The 13,125-nt window shown below is 36.5% G+C and overlaps 1 pseudogene; it reads right to left on the reverse strand.

Annotated features, from left to right (window-relative positions):
* Nucleotides 1–4,078: 4,078 nt before the first annotated feature.
* LOC120219798 overlaps nt 4,079–13,125 on the reverse strand; it is a 14,223-nt pseudogene continuing 5,176 nt past the window's right edge.

Raw genomic sequence — 13,125 nt, forward strand, 5'->3', positions numbered from 1 at the left:
TTGTTCAGCATTTAAAAAATCTGGTTCTTGAGATTTTGTTTGTTTTCATTTTTAAAATAAATTTTCATTCAATTTCTTTAAGGCAATTAGATATGAGGAACTCAGGTTTATATTTACTTAACTCTGTTTGTAAGTTATATTTTTCAAGGAATTTATTTCATAAATTGGTAAAATCATTAGTATAAAGTTGTTCTTATATTTTCTTGCTTTCTTTTTGATTTCTATAAGGTATATAATGATATTCCATTTAATTTTTCTAATGTTTGTAATTTCTTTCTCTGCTAATTTTTAAATTTGTATTAATACATTCGAAGAAATGATTTTGTGATTTGCTATTTTCTTCCTTGTTTTGTCTATTTTCTAATTGATCGATACTACTATCTTAATTTTTTTGATATTTTTAAAAGTTTATTTTTGAGAGAAACAGACAGTGCAAGTGGGGGAAGGGCAGAGAGAGAGGAGAAAGAATCCCAAGCAGTCTCTGTGCTGTCAGTCCGGAGCCCAGTGTGGGGTGCCAGCCCAGGAACCATGAGATCATGATCTGAGCCAAAACCAAGAGTTGGATGGTTAACCAACTGAGCCACCCAGGCACACCTCTATTATCTTTATTTTGTCTTTCCTTCCATTTACTTTGGGCTATATTACTTCCTCTCCTACTACTTTTTAAGGTAGACACTTAGGTCACTAATTTTTATGCTTTTCTTTACTATTATTGGTATTTAAAACTATAGATTTCACTCCAAATTATGTATTCTCAGAATAAATTCCACTTGCTAGTGATGTGTATTATCCACCTTATACATCACTGGATAGTATCTGCTAATCTTTTTCAGGATTAAAATGTCTATTTTCATCTCCTTTTACCAAAAATAATACAAAAGGAATAAATATAGGTAAATATAAATATATGTTTGTTAAAAAGGAGTGAATTAAAAGGAAACAACAGGTAACAGGCCAGTAGTGCTGAAATTTGGAGCATACTGGAGACTAATTTAAGTCTTCATCTTGTGTAAGAAAGACTGACAATAAGAAGTAAAGTGCATTTTATTTTGTATTTCTCTAGGAATCACCTCTAGGTCTTAGATTTCTTTTCTAAAGGCATTCCCAGTGCTGCTGCAGCAGGAACCTAGGATGTACTAGCAAGCTAAAAGTTCCATATATCATCATTCATGTATTTTAAAAACAGGCAAAAGAGGGTCAAAAGGAAGAAGTCCTTCTCTACAATAGTCCACATGTGGTGTTACTCTTCCCCACATAAAGGGAACATTAAAAGTTGCATAATAACACTAATTGTCCATACATACACTTACATCTTTAGCTTTTGATTTCAAGGAAATCTAAAACGCCTCTGTGATTCTTTTTTGTAGCTAATTTTAACAGTATAATTAATATGTAACTACAGCAGAGCTCAGCAGCTCCTACAGGGTACACTTGTGTACACTGTAATTACAAATTATACTAAACATATCAAATGAGCATATGAAAAACTTATGTACTTAATTATACAAATGTCATTTAATTATTTTTTTTTTCTAAAACTTGGCAAAATCTGCTTCTAAAAACATCAGGGAACTAAAACTATCAGTTGATAGACTTGCAACAAGTAGAATTGCCAATTGTGATTGCTGAAGTTTTTAAAGAGGAGTATAGTGTAGTCTTTCATAGTAATTGTTTTCTGTCTCCTCAACATTCTGGATGTCAACAGAAGACTTTAAGTATATTTACACTATTATCATTACATTACTAATATTGCTTACCTACTTATCATGCCAGTCAACTATGCTGTACTTTTTTTAAGGTGGGGAGCATATTTTTCTCATAATGGGATGCCTCCAACCCCTCAGTACCTTGCTAAGTGCTGACAGAAATTAAGTACTGAGTAAGAGTATTCTATGAATGGGGAATTAACAAAGCAGTAGAAGGTAGTTAATCATGTCTTGAAAGCCTAGAAACTCTTCCAGGCAGAGAAATGGACCAGGGGCATTTGAGATAGAGAAAACTGTTTGCAAAGGCAAGTAGATTATATCCATTTATCCAACAGATATTTATTGAGCCTATTATACATGCTAGATTGCTGGGATATAAGCTAAGGCAAAAACATATATGGTCCAGCTTCCATGGAGCTTACGGTTTATGAAAAAATAGGTTCAGCTAATAAATCACTCAAAAATGTGTTTTTATAAGCTGAAATAAGTATATAAAGCAATACAAGTGTATATAATAAACAGAATTAATGCTTTTTCCTGAGTTAATTGAGCATGTTTTATAATCCTATTTTGTCTCTACTATGGAATTATTTATAACATAGGAAAAAATTAGTAGTCATTCCTATGGTTTAAACCCTTGCACATAGTGTTACACTATATGTTATGTTACATTAATGCTGTCTACTCATGTATATTCTATCACTTAATGTGTAGAGCAAGATGCTTACAGCTAAATATATCAATTGTTCCTTCTAATCCCATGTGCTATTTAGGTCATACATTTTACTTTTAATGTATGCTTTAAGCATACAATATATCACATTTTTTGCTTTGGACAAAGCTATCTATTACAGCTATTAAAAAGGGAAAAACTGAATTCTATGCTTGTATTCATTTATTCCATGTCAAGGTTAATCCTTCATTTTAGTTTATCCGCCTTTCTGTCTGGTTTCATATTCTTTCTGCCTGAAGAATTTTCCTTAATATCTCTTGTGGTGCAAATCTACTAGAAATAAATTGTGAGTGTGTGTATGTATGAAAGCAGATATATTTTCCTTCACTTTGACAGATATTTTGGGGAGGTATAGAATTCTATGTGGGCAGTATTTATTTATTTTTTAGCACTTTAAATATGGCAGTTCATTGTATCTGGCTTGCATGACCTGAGATGAGAAGTGTACTGTAATTCTTTGGTCTTTTTACGTAATGTCTTTTTTCTCTGGCTGCCTTCAAGTTTTCTTCATTTTCATTTATTATCAGGAGTTTGAATATAACAGGCCTTGGTGTGTGTGGCGTGTGTGTGTGTGTGTGTGTGTGTGTATGCGTGTGTGTGTGTAGTGTAGTATCTGTTACTAGTTTTGGAAAATTATTGCTGCCATTATTCAAATATTTCTCCTCTCCATTTTCTTTTCACCTCCTGGAATTACAAGAATTATACATTTATTAAACCAGTTAATATTGTCCAATAGCCCTTGGATCCTCTGTTCTATTTTTATACTTTTCTTTTTTTTACCTATCTTCGAAGTCATTGAGATTTTTTTTTCTTTTCTTCTTTTCTTGGGGGCAGGGTATGTTGAGCAGAGGAATCATTTTTAATTGGTTGTATTGGATATAAACATGTTCAAAGCATTTCTTATCTTTGTTATTGTATTTTATTTGATTCTAGCATTTTCACTTGTTTCTTTCTTATAGATTCCATTTCTCTTCTAAAATTACTCATCTGATCCTTCATACTGTTCACTGTTTTTGTTAGAGACTTTATCATATTACAGTTGAATCTTGAATAAGGGGAGTTATAGGTACCAAACCCTTGTACAGCCAAAAGTCCACATGTAACTTTTGACTCCCCCAGTAGCCTACTGTGTGTGGGGGTTACCTGTAAATTCTTTATTTTGGCTACTATTGACTGCAGTCACTACTACCACAGATTTATTACAGCTGAGAGGAGTTATTCACTAGATATTCCATTGTTATTAACCACTAAAAATTAGGAAGAGACTGGAGGGTATTTAGAATGGGATAAGGAGAGGACCCAGGAGCTCAAGCGAGAACATGAGGTGTTACCCAGCCTTGTCATCAGGAAATGAGGAACAGCCTCAGATCTAACTTAAATGCGTGCCACTCCCAAAGAGTTCTCAGAAAAAGGCCTCAAAACAATTATTCACTGGACAAAAATTTCAATGTTTCCAGCAAAGACCTTGGCATGAAACACCCAGCTTAGGAACAATTATACATACATAGCACCACGACAGAGTGGGGATGGTGGCGGGCTGGCATCAGTTCCCGTGCTAAGGTAGAACAGAAATCTCTAGGGGCTAGCTCTTGCTCATAGATGGATGTGATGTTTTACAGCATAAAGATGGAGATGTTTCTTAATAGATGTCATCTAGAGGAGCTTTCTTCTTGCTACTAGATTCAAGGAATTTCTAACTGTAGTAATATTACTTAGTGTCACTGCAGAACTCCTGAAGGTGCAGACAGGACATTGGGGATTTTCTCTTCCAGAGCCAGAATGGTTTAGAGCAGAACCGCATCCACAAGGCTTAGCTGATTATCAATGAGAAACCTTTTGGCCATTATTCTTTAAAACCTTTTCCAACAAAGGCAAGTATCTAATTATAGACTTCTGGACCATGTTAACCACATCTTTTTTGTTGATCATCTGTTTTTAGGAAAGGATACAGAACAATTTGTTCCAGAAGATCTAGCATTCCCAGCATGGCCATGTCAATCAAGGTTCTCTCCTTGAGGTCCTTTCCAAAGAGATGATAGTCTGTCTCCACAATGTAGTTAAAGAATGCTTCCCATCTGCACTAACTTCATTCCGTCAATTTCAACCATTGGCACTGTTGAAATAGCAGGTGGTTACTATTCTGCAGTTTCTGCAACTCTTCTTGATTCTAAGAATTCTTCATCAAATTTAACTCCAGTGGTAGCTAAAACCCATCTTGCTGATTCTATCTGGAAAATGCTTGGACTTGGGCAAGCTTGGACTTTGCTGCCATGGGAGTCCACTTAGAACACCCAGCGTCACCCAAGCTTTCTGCAAGTGGTCTGCAGACCAACAGTCTATTGTTGACTGGGAGGCTTACCAATAACATAAATGCTGATTAACACACATTTTGTATGCTATAAGCATTTTCTACTGTATTCTTACAATAAGGTAAGCTGGACAAAAGAAAATGTTAAGAAAATCATGAAGAGAAAGCATATTTATAGTACTGTACTATATATTTTTTCTAAAAAGGGCGTGTTATGTGGATCCATATAGGTCAAACCAATGTTGTTCAAGGGTCAACTGTATAACATTGATTTTAACATTCTGCTCATAGCTTTTCGATATTTATGTCAGATATGAGCCTGGCTCTATTGATTATTTTTTTCTCTTGGAAATGCATTGTTCATTATTTGCCTTTTCATAGACCTCACAATCTTTTTTAGAAAGAAACTAGACATTCTATCTAAGAAAGTAGATACTGAGGTAAACAACTTTTTTTTTGTTTACAGTGGTTGAGGGGGCTAGAAATTAGCATGCCTTTCCTTCTGCTAGACCTTTATTGTGTAGATTTGAAGCCATCTAAAAAGAAATGGCCTTGGCTTGGGTTGTTTTGGTGCTGTTGCTATCCTCAGTGCACCGTGGTCACCTAATTCCTCTGGAGATAATTTGTGTTCAGGTTGGGGATGGTCTTCATCCTCAGCTTTAAGTCTTTAAGTCTTCTCCTTTGGAGTTCCTCTCCAGTCTTGCTCTATGCTGGTCCTCTTCCAGGAGAATTATTCACCTGTTACTCATTAACTTTAGTCTAGTAGTAGAGTGTACTCATCCAGCAAGTATTCTGATCTGCCCCCCATTGTTTTTTCACTAATGCCCTAAAAACTACAGTGTTTATTCTTCTAGCACAGTAAGGTCTGTAAGGGCAGATGGGGGAGAAGTATTTAAATGAGGCCTGCAGTTTTCCTGCTGATATTACTATACCTCTCCCCCAACCCTGCACCATGTGAGACCCTTCCCCAGAACTTTCACCAATCTCTTTGTGAAATTCTTATGAGGTGCATGTAGTAAAACCTACAAGTAAGTATGAACTCCCCCCTGTACACACAAGCACCTGAGGCCTCCAAACTCACACTGATGTGCAGTCAGCAGCTACTTTGTTAATGTCTCAAGCTGCCTTATTCATATCATGCTTGGCTACGTCATCCCAGGCGAAGAAGTTTTCAGGCCCTATCTTTTCCCACAGCCTTTAGTCTCTCCTTAGATTGGAATTAGTTGGCTGTGTAGTGACCTCAGTTCTTTGGTTCAAGAAAAGTCATGAATTTGCACTTTGCCTGGATTTTTTGTTTCTGTCAAGGTGATAACAGCACTCTTCCCATTGCCCTTCAATCCAAGAAGAAACTGGAAATCCAAAGCCATGATTTTTATGTTGATATTTGAAAGATGAGTTAGAGTTTACTAAGTGGAAAGAGGTATGCTAGAAGAGATTCCCAGGTAAAGGAAACATCATGGTACTGTTGTGAAGGAGCATAATATTTGCAGCAAATGAAAAAAGAGCAATAAGGGCAAGGTGGTTGGGCATGGATAATGAAAATGAAGATGGGATTCAGGAAGACTGGAGAAGTGGGGCTGGTCACACCATGCTTGCACGTTGTTTAGTCCTCATCCTATGAACAGCTGGAATTTTGTAATGTAATTTGAGCAATTTTCAAAATTTTGTAAATATATCCTTGGTACACCCTGGAAAGCTAATTAAAAATCATGTGGATAGACTGAGGGGGAAATATGCAGCTGTCCAGGTAGAATAAGATAGATCTTTGGAATAGGGAAATAAGAGTGGGTATGGAAGAAAGACCTCTACTGAAAATAAAGAGAGAGAGAAAGAAAAGTGAAAGAAAGGTAGATTTTTTTTTTTTTTGAAGAATCTGACACATAGAGAATGGTGAGAGGTTCACAATGGCTATTATAGAGATTAATGATAGGACTTTTAGGAAACTAGGCTAGATATGAATTAAGATGAGACTGAGAAAGACCATGTAGGCCATGCTAAGAAGCCTATATTGATTTCTTCTACTTGTACTAACTACATAACAGCAAGCTTTAACTCAGCTGTGACATGATCATATTAGATTTGGGGAGATCTGACATAAGTCATGATCTGTGTAGACAAAATATTATTACATTCTGAACATTTTTAAGCCTGTGTTAATGCTAACATATATTAACATGGTAAAACAAGACATTAATTGTCTTTACAAAGAAATGAATAAACTATTAAGATGAAAAAAAATTTAGTTTCCTTACCACCATCCACTGAGCAAAATAATCTGTCAGTAAAATATGTCAGTAAAATATATTATCCATGAAATAGGAATCATGGTCAACATAAAACTTGATTTGAAGATGAAGAAGATGAACCAGTTAATAAATCAAAAAGAGGTTATACTTGATTATTTACCTTTTCTTTTTATGTTTCACTAAATCATAAATGAAAAATGTGTTATGTTTTATATCATACCAAATGTATAAATCCCGGTTTAAAAAGTAAGCCTTCACTACATGTCATTTTCCGAGTTTTAAATGTTATTTTCTTTTAAATATTTTTTAATGTTTTATTTATTTCTGAGAGAGAGAAAGAGAGCGTGAGCAGGGGAGGGTCAGAGAGAGAGGGGCATACAGAATCCGAAGCAGGCTTCAGGATCTGAGCTAGCTGTTAGCACAGAGCCTGAGGCGGGGATCGAACCCATGAACCATGAGATCATGACGTGAGCCAAAGTCGGACGCTTAACTGACTGAGCCACCTAGGCGCCCCTAAATGTTATTTTCTTAATAGATTCAATCCAGCCACTTATTTATTTAAGTTCTCAATGAGCGTATATTGGGCCCTGAAAACATGCTTGGTATTGTGGATGCACGGATTCTGAAAAATCAGATGACTTAAGTTGTGTTTGTAACAACTGTCTAAAAAAGAAACACATTTCAGTGCAGGAAAGTTACAAGCTAAAGCGTGCAAAGTAAGTACTAGTGTGACAGTATGAGGCAGGCTGGGGGCTTTATACTAAAGTAAAAAAGGCAAGACATTTTGATATGAGTTGTCACGCATTTAATTCAAATAATTTCAGCAAAGCATTAATAAGTACGCTATGCCAAGCCCTGTGTTCACTGTTTGGGTTACAGTTATTGATAAGATAGAGTCACTGATTTCTTTTTTTTCTTTTCTTTTTTTTTTTTTTTTTTTTTGTTGTTTTATATATTTCTGAGGGAGAGAGAGAGACAGCATGAGCAGGGGAGGGTCAGAGAGAGAGGGAGATACAGAATCTGAAACAGGCTCCAGACTCTGAGCCAGCTGTCAGCACATAGCCCGACGCGAGGCTCAAACCCACAAACTGTGAGATCATGACCTGAGTCGAAGGCGGATGCTCAACTGACTGAGCCACCCAGGCACCCCTATAGTCAACTGATTTCAAGAAACTACCAAACGAGACTAACGTAACAGCCAACTATAATATCAAATTCTAGTAACAGTATAAACTAGATAGATATTAATCTAACATGAGAGTTGGAATGAGGGTTCACTGAGGAAATGATCAGAACTGAGAATTGAAGTGTAAATGACTTCGTCAGGATTGAAATGTTAGATCAGTACTTCTTGGCAGAGGAGAGACCATGACAAAAGGCAAACGTGTTAGCCTTTACTTTGTGTTCCCCAGGACACTATGAGGCATTCTTCACATGCCCTGCGCCTCCGCAATCATTCTAAGGCATTACCAGTTCCCTTTAGAGATGTGAAATCTCTGACCCAAAGAGGTAGGTTCTTTTTCTCCAATATCTCAGGCTACTAGGCTGTCTGAGGCTATCTTCTTTTAAACACCCATGCTCTCTACTGTTCTTCTTACTGTTCCCATTTGGGTTTTCTGGTTTTGGCTACTCCTTTCAGGCTTATCATTGGACTTCATCTCCACCAGTGTGCATAGCAGTTAGCCATAGCAAACTCTACCTAATCTGCCTTACATGGGGATATGAGTAGCTGGATGCAGCACCTAACAGGACTGATTTATGGATCGCAAGTGGCCACAACCATTGGTCCCATCTGAAAGTTGCCTACTCTGGCACTGATGAAGCTTTAGTCTTTGGGTTTGGAAATGCCTCTTGCCACAGACTCATGTTTTGGGTCGCAGTGGTTACTCTTGCTATTTTTAGATCCTTCCCCTTGCTAGCTAGCTACCCTGCTGCCCATACTTTCCAGTACTCCCTGTGACACTGACCTCAACCAACTGTTTCCCCAACACAAGTGGAAGAAGCTTCCTCTTTAATGATGTCATCTTAGTAGGGACAAAGAACATTTTTCTGTTTCTTTTTTAAACCATGAATTGAAGTTAGTAAATCTGAGTTGTCATTTTGGTTATTAGGCCCTATTTTATTCTGTTTTTATATGAATATTTACAAGCTACAATTTGGTCAGTAATTTTAACATCCCCAGTTAGCTATGAATAGTCAAAACAAAGAGTATTTTTAACTTAACATTTTGTCTCTCTAGCTTTTGAGGCCTGAAATTATTCTTTCCTCTTTTTAAAACTTGCCCCATCTGACTTTCAGTTGACTCCAGAGTTTGCAGAAGAAGATACCCTAGTCACACAAAAATAAAAGAATAGAATTTCTACCTTTCTTACCATCAAAATGGTTTTTCCCTACTAATCGGGGAATCTGGTGTCACAGAGTCCCTAAATAATAAACCTCTCCCAAGATTTGTTAAAATTTCTCCTCTGTCTTCCTTTCTTTGAACTTCACTCTTTTAATTCATTTCTGTTTTCCACGTTACGTTCTTTTTTTCCTTAACTAGGATCATTGCCGTGTCACTAGGTTTTATCATTAATTTTCTTGTGTATATGTGTGTGTGTGTGAGGGGGGTGTATGTAGGCTTTTAGAAGCTAGTGCCCCCAATATATCAAAAAGTATCAGAAAGTATAAGAAATAATGTTCAGAACCATCAAACAGGTCATGTATCATGATTTTACATATACTCAGAAAATGTAAAGAACAACCTTCAAGTGACTGACACTACATATGGCCCTGTTATTTGAGAACAAACATGTATTATAAAAGCCCATATCAAGTCCAACACATATATGTTATAATTCTGCAAGCACTTAACTTTTCGGTATTCTCCCCATAACTTTAGCAGTTCTTGGACATCATTTTCATATAAAATGAGCACATAAAATCCATAAAATTATAGCAAAATAAGATTTGGTGTCAATTTTCAAATATTTGAATGAAGTAAAATATAGCTGGCTGCTAACTTCCAATTTTGCACTTGTGTAATTGAATGATTACCATATAGATAAAAGCCTCCATTTCACTCACAAAAGCTTAAGTTTATCAGAAAACAACCTTGTTCACCAAAGTTCTTTTTCCCTATTCATTTTGAAGCATTTTTAAATCCTATAATTTTCTGTTATGTAATATATCTCTATCATCTTTTATTAAAGCATTTATATATATAGTTTCTTGAACAGCAAATACAGCCAATTTCAACTGTAAATCTGAAAAATATCTTTTTGTTAAGAAAAGTAGAAGGCATTCCATCAGGACCTATTAACAGTTCAGAAGTCTCAGAAGCTGGGGTCTTGGGATAAAAGTTCTAATAAAAAATTAAGAACTTCAGCTTCAGGGAAGAACTACTCAATAATCCTTTTTCAGATTGATTTCACATGTGATATACTGTCCTCTCCCACTCTATAGTTTAGAGCTTACCCACTCTAGAAAAAAAGTCTCACTCATCAATATTATGCTAAAAAAATAATGAAAACAACTCATTTTTAAATACTATTTTAATTCAGTTTTATCAAAACTGATAACATTCTGAACGCTCAGCAATTATGACTTATCCTGGAAATATTGCTGTGTAACAGTCTATCACAAACTTAACAGCTTAAAATAACACACGTTTATTAGCTCACAATTTCAGTGGTTCAAGAGCCTAGGCACAGCTTACCTGGATCCTCTATTCAGGGTCTCACATCAAGGAGGCAAGTAGACTTCATTCTCATCTGACTGGGGAAGAATCCACTTCCAAATTCATCCATTAGAAGAATTCATTCCTTGTGGCTATATGACTGAGGGGCCAGGCTTCTTACTGTCTGTCAGTGAAAGCCCATCCTCAGATCTAGAGGTTGTTGCAGTTCCCAATCACATGGCCCTGTTCACACACAGTTGACAATGTGGTTGTGTGCTTCCTCAAGCCCAGCAGGAGAATTTCCTTTTTACTATTCTGCTAAAATGGAATTTCACATTAACATAATGTAATCTTAGGAAACACATCTTACCACCCATTGCAATATAAAGTAACCTAATAAAGGAATTAATATCCCATCACTATGTCCATAGTCTACTTTCTACAAGCAAAACAAGTCCTGTCCCTCTCAAGCGGATGAGATGATACAGGTTTAACACCAGGAGGCAGAGCTCATGAAGCTGCCTCAGAATTACCCCTACCACACCTGTCTAATGTTCCATCAATTTCTCCTAGATAGGTCAAAGTCACACCCTGTTTTAAGGATGACTTCTTAATATTTGCTTATAAGTGCAGTAGTAGAATGATCATATTCCAATTTACATAAACTCTAAAATTTCTCAATAAGAATTTACCCCATTTGATCACAGTGTATTTTCACTAACAATAAAACCGAAAGGTGAAGTCCTTTATCTGTAGGGAATCGTATTTAGCAAAGTTATTTCAGTTTTCATTTTCAAATTTTAATGAAGGGTCAGTCTTCCCATTGGCTAATTTTGTATGAATGGAAGTACAATGAAGACAAAACTTTTGCAATGGGATGCCTTCTTTCACTGGAAATGTTTGTCATTTATCGAATTCCCTTGATTTAGACGCCCTAGAGATCTAGTTCTTTCCAGTGATTTCTTCTATCTTAGAAAGTAGAGTGACTCACAGAGGAGCCATTTCGTCTTCCTAATTTCCCTCTTAATCCCTTAATCTCTCTAACCACATTAGTTGCTCAACTGAGGATTGGAAGCAGGACTCAGATCAGGCACCAGAGATTTTAGTGTAAGGTTTGTGTATTCTTTGCTAATGTATTTAAGTATCATCATTTTCTAAGGCCCAAGTTCTAGAATTGGTTGCAGTAAACAAGAATGGGATCTGTCCCCAATCTCTATAACCCCCATACGATTCACAGTCATTTTGTCTATTAATGGCAGAGCAAAATGGGCATACACACCTTCTTTCTACCCTTGTAATGTCCTCATGAGGTTGGCAAACATTTCACTTGAACTATGTTTGCTGTTTTTCTTTTATTCCCACTGTCTGAATGGCTTGGGCAAAGACCTCTCAGCGATGAATGAACAGCTAAAGTGATTCTCCATGGTCTATTCCAATTATCCCAAAATTGTGACCATAATCTCGGTACAATGCTATCTGAAATTTTTCATCCCAGGCATCCAGCTTTAGCCCTTTAAACAAACTCTTACAGGGCTCCTTTGTCCTGATGTGCCACTTTTTGACCTTATTATCATATGTTGGAAAGGCCACCTTTCCTCTACTGAATTTGCACTCTTGTCAAAAATTTTTACTTGGACATATCTGAGTCTGATTCTGGATCTGTCTTTTTTTCTGCTGGTTTATTTATCTAGTCTATCAATATCATAGAGTGTTGATTGCTATGGCTATATAATAAGCCTTACAACCGGGTCGATCAATTCTCTCACATTCTTCTTGTTTTTCAAATTGTTTTAGCGACTATAGTTGCGTTGATTTCCTTTCTTTTTTTTTTAATAGTTTATTGTCAAGTTGGTTTCCATATAACACCCAGTGCTCATCCCCACAAGTGTCCTCCTCCATGCCCATCACCCCCCTTCCCCTGTCCCCCACCCCCATCAGCCCTCAGTTTGTTCTTGGCATTCAAAAGTCTCATGGTTTGCCTCCCTACGTCTCTCCCACTATTTTTCCTCTTCTTCTCGCCCATGGTCTTCTGTCTCACATTCAGGTCCCTTATCCATTTTGAGTTTGTTTTTTGTATGGGGTGAGAAAATGATATCGTTTTTCTTTTGCACATTGCTGTGCAGGTCTCCCAGCACCATCTGTTAAAGAGGCTGTCTTTTTTCCATTGGATACTCTTTCCTGCTTTGTCAAAGATTAGTTGGCTGTACATTTATGAGTCCAATTCTGAGTTCTCATTCTATTCCATTGGTCTATGTGTCTGCTTTTCTGCCAATACCATAGTGCTTTCATGATTACAGCTTTGTAGTAGAGGCTAAAGTCTGGGATGGTGATGCCTCCCATTTTGGTTTTCTTCTTCAATATTACTTTGGCTATTCAGGGTCTTTTATGGTTCCATACCAATTTTAGGATAGTTTGTTCTACTTTTGAGAAGTATGCTAGTACAATTTTGATATGGATTGCATTGAATGTGTAGA

This window comes from Hyaena hyaena, unplaced genomic scaffold (assembly GCF_003009895.1).
Source record: "Hyaena hyaena isolate Hyena2069 unplaced genomic scaffold, ASM300989v1 scaffold_651, whole genome shotgun sequence".
Taxonomy (NCBI): Eukaryota; Metazoa; Chordata; class Mammalia; order Carnivora; family Hyaenidae; genus Hyaena; species Hyaena hyaena.